Source organism: Oncorhynchus clarkii, chromosome 13 (assembly GCF_045791955.1).
Source record: "Oncorhynchus clarkii lewisi isolate Uvic-CL-2024 chromosome 13, UVic_Ocla_1.0, whole genome shotgun sequence".
Classification (NCBI taxonomy): Eukaryota; Metazoa; Chordata; class Actinopteri; order Salmoniformes; family Salmonidae; genus Oncorhynchus; species Oncorhynchus clarkii.
Window position 1 is genome coordinate 41,017,175 of NC_092159.1, and position 5,032 is coordinate 41,022,206.

Genomic DNA, 5,032 nt, shown 5'->3' on the forward strand with positions numbered 1-5,032 from the left:
TCCAACCACGGTGTCAGATTTAAAAAATGCTTTACGGCGAAAGCATATCTTACAATTATTTGAGAACATAGCCCAGCAGACAAATCATTACAAACAGTAACCAGCCAAGTAGAACAGTTACACAAGTCAGAAATAGAGATCAAATTAATCACTTACCTTTAATGATCTTCATATGGTTGCACTCAGAAGACATTAATTTATTCAATAAATGTTCCTTTTTTCAATAAAGTCTCTCTTTATATCTGAAAACCTCCATTTTGTTTGCGCGTTTTCTTTAGTCATCCACTGGCTCAAACGCAGTCACAACAGGCAGACAAAAAATCCAAATGGCATCCGTAAAGTTTTTAGAAACATGTCAAACGATGTTTATATTCAATCCTTAGGTTGTTTTTAGCCTAAATAATCGATAATATTTCAACCGGACAATAACGTCTTCAATATAAAAGGTAAACAAGAAAGGCACTCCCTCGGCCGCACGCATGAAAAAGCTCTGTGACACGACAGGGTCCACTCATTCAGACTGCTCTTACTCCCTCATTTTTCAGAATACAAGCCTGAAACAATTTCTAAAGACTGTTGACATCTAGTGGAAGGCATAGGAACTGCAATTTGAGTCCTAAGTCAATGGATACTGTAATGGCATTGGATAGACAACTACAACAAACAAAAAAATCCTACTTCCTGAATGGATTTTTCTCGGGTTTTCGGCCTGCCAAATCAGTTATGTTATACTCACAGACATTATTTTAACAGTTTTGGAAACTTTAGGGTGTTTTCTATCCAGATCTATTTATATGCATATCCTATCTTCTGGGCCTGAGTAGAAATTCCATCCAAAATTCCAAATGCTGCCCCCTACCCTCATGATGTATCCAGGACACCAGTGGTGTTTTTAATTGATTTGACATTTCTCAAGCTGTGAGAAATGTGTGATATGCTGGAGTGCTGCACTTTGAACAGAGTATCCTGAACTGAGAGTGTTCTGAAAATGACTTGAGAGCAAGTCATCTTCAAAAACAGGAAGTTGTCATACGCACACCTCAAAACACTTATTAATAAATGCACCTGGTCGAATGAATATACAACAACATCTTAACATGTTCATACTATTTGATTTAGGATTAATTTTCGTCAAGGCAGGTCCTACAGGCCCTAGTTTTGTCGCACCTGGACCAGTGCACTTAATGTATTGTGAAAAGTGTTATGACATGTAGTGTCATGTAATATTTGTTATTGTATATAACTGCCTTAATGTTGCTGGACCCCAGGAATCCACAATAAACACAAATACAACAATCCATGTTACAAGTCTCGTAAATGGGGAGGAAATGAAGGGGCTGAGCTGAGTCACATTAAGACGTTTTTCACCACAATTAACACAACCCCATGCAGTGGGAAAATATACAGCGGAAAATAGCTCAACTGAACCTACTGTTACTATGGCCTAGTTAGAAAAGATGCATGTTGCAATTAGTTTGACACACCCATTGTGTTATTGACTGGTTTGACCACATGGAAGTGGGCTCACGGTCTGCCTGTTTACATTGTGGTTTCATCAACGCTGTTTTTCACACCAGCACAGAACCTGACTGACATGTCTTCATTCCTTTGCCCACTTTTCTTTTGTCATATCATTGGTACATGGAACACAGTTCGTAGACAGTTGACAGTTTTACTGACACCTATATGATGATTATCCTACCTACATCATTTGCATGGTTCTATTTAGCTGCCCACAGACGTTAAGCAGAATGTCATAAACAACAAGTGCTGCAATTGTGCATTTTCTACACGAGGGACATCCTGTATGTGCTGCTGGCTGCGCATTCCTCTCGGCCATGCACAATGAATTGACTGAGTCTAATTAGGCATACTGTTTCTGTTGGGTGGGAGTAACGTGCCCAGCTGCTTTTTATGTGCGCTTTAGACGCCAGTGATTCTCAACACTGGATACACCCCCACACACAGCGACAGCGACTGTATAACTGTCTGAATGTAGAATTGGAGTCCTGGCACAGTCTAACGGAAAGCAATAATTGATTCAAGGGGAGCATATCTTCACCGTGGTATCTTGATGGAGGCCATATTGACGTTTACTTCTAAAGGATGTATCGGGATTAAATAAAATATGAGTGTTTAGACTTGGTTACCATGGGGATTTCAGACTCAGGTTCAGTGGGATTTATTGACTGCTGTGCTACAATCTAAAACATGTATAAATTAGTCAGCAATACAAGGACTGCATGCAATTAAAATATATTATCCCTCCCTCCTCCCTCTGTTTCTCACACACTGCTCCCAGTCATTACTGGTTTCTCCGTCAGAACATTGCCTACTTGGGTGTTACACACAAAGGATATGTTCCATTTATAGGTCTATGACCCTGTAAAGTACGTGAGGCAGTGTGGTATTGTGTGGAAGGTTATGCATGAAAGGAGGTTGGACTGGCATTTACCTTCCGCTAGCCGGGGACATTGGACAATAGTGACCTGACAGGCTGACATTCATTTCTGACTTTTGATGTACAGTCCAGTGCAGGTCTCCATACTAAGCACAGCATGTACAGTGACGTACTGATATAGCTGTATCTGAAGTCACCAGCCTAGCCAGCGCTTCAGTGTGGCCTTTCTTTAGGTACAGGAAGTGCATGTCAGTGCATGTTCAAGCTTTAAGCAGGTGCATCCTGCTGCTTGTGTGCATGTGTCAAGACAATGAAGAACACTATGGTCTGAAAAAAACGCAGTAGACTTACACTAGTGCATGTTAAAGAACCGAGGATGCTGGAAAAGGACATAACAGCATCATTCAAAGCGAGTCATCAACAGGGATGGTGTGAAGAGAGATAAAACCGGTTTGGGAAGTACACAGAGTCTCCATCAGAAGTGAGAAGAAAAGCACACGTCTGATCATTGCAGACAACCTCGAATTGATGTTCATTGCAAAAGGGTGCGAAGAGCAAAGTTTTTGCAAAAACAACAGTATATTTATATATATCTTAGAGCAGTGGCGACCACTAATGAAGGCCTATTTCTTTTGATTTGGTCTGGCTAGTTTTAGGCACTGCTGGAGAACACAATAATGATCTTACTTTTTCAATTAAGCTGCTTGCTTCTCTAAACAGAGCCCAACATTGTGTTCCAGAATTAATTACAAGTCTATATGAGCTGGGGGCCTGTTGGGATGAAACAGCAGGGGCCTCACGGTACTGCTATTGGATTGGAAAGAAGTGAACGAGAACACAATTAACCAACCGTGTGCTAGCAGCAGTGTTTTTAACACTTGTCTGGGACTAAGCCTCAAACTAGGGATTGGAAGACAAAGGAAGATATTTCTGAGCAGTAACAGTAGCTAATGTGCAGATATATGAAGAGCTCTTTATAAGGAGATTGCTCGATGCATAATCACCCACACGGCAGAGAGACTTGAAGAGTGTCATTGGAGGTTAATGGAGAACGTCCTACAAAATGTACTAATCAGTTTTGATCTTAGAATCTCTGTCATTTCTGAGAACACTTGTTTTAAATGTAACGTGGCTTCCGCTTTATACAAATGTCCAGCAAACCATCTTAACCTAATAACATTTATTCACATACAAACCCATTTTGCAAGTACTTGAATCTGACTCTTATCACAACATTATCCCTTCGTAAGTCTACATCAAAGTGAATCAATCAAGTCTGTCATTCGTTAAATGTTACCGCTTACGTCTGACTTGTGTCTGTATACGCAGCTATTTCTGACGTAGCCAGTAATGGGCCAGGTTAACCTCTAAAACTCGTTGGGGTACAAAGCTAACATATGGAATTGTTTTAAGATGGTCATACCATAGATCATTTAGCTATTTGATTTGGAATTTTAGGACCCCTTTAGGTATCCCCCAAAAATATATACTATAGCCCATAGAAGTGCATTGAATGGTACAATCATATGTGTCAAAAAAGACAGTAAAAAAATGTAATCATTAGGAATAAGGCTTTGAAGTGTCTGTCCTATATCTAGGAGATATAAGAAAGCTCCAGATTTTTTTTTCTTCTCACATAATTACCCCATATTTTTGGGACACAAATCTACTTCCATACTTCCATTCATTTGTGTGGGTTATCTTCAGACTAGTCCCGTGACACTTGTGGGGGTCATAGTTTGTAGGCCAAACCGTAGCTCAACTACCTTCCACCGCAGATGCGGAAGGCCGACACAGGCGCAATCAGTGGATTGAGATTCAGCCCATGCAAACTGTTACCTCAAGCTTAATTTTACAGATTTTGATGGGGATTTTTAAAATTATGTTACTTAGATTGACTCACGGGTGTCAATAGACAGTTAAGGATTGTTAACTGACAAGAGTGAACTGCAACATCTTCCTTTGTAGTTAGACTTGAAATACTTCAAACTTGATTCAAACTCATTAACAAAAAAGCAAAGCTGTTCTAATTACAATCCACAACAAGAGTCAATCAAGAGTTTGATTCCGATTCTCAAGATTTGATTCTGTAGCAATGTTCCAATTAATCACCTCAATCTGGAAGCCTGAACCGTTATTCAGACAACAGCCACACTCTCCAAAGCTCACCTCCAGTACCATTATCAAAGGCTTTGTCTGAAACTGCTGTCATCTCAGCCAGGTTTGAGAATCTACTCCTCACACGAGCAAATGCTTCTCTCACTCTGCTGGTCATGGACTGCCATAGGTTACAGTACTGCTTTAGGTGTCATATTCTAGAGCCAATATTCTATAAGAGGTTCCCAGTGGTCAAGCAGTAGAACACTTGAGGTGCAGGTACCAGTACGGGTGAGAAGCAGCCCACTTCAAGCAACGCTCACAATGCCAGCGGATCAAGACTGCCATCTTCAGTTGAAGCTGTGCCAGTCAAACCCTGCAGATGTTTTATTTATTGTAACTCTACTTTGTGGGTAACACATTATATAGTGAAGTATAGTTTAATAGGACATTAAGTATTTCATAAAGCGTTGTTAGTTTATAGTGTTAAAGTGTTAGTTTTAAAATCAGTTAACACATTTGAATGACTACAGG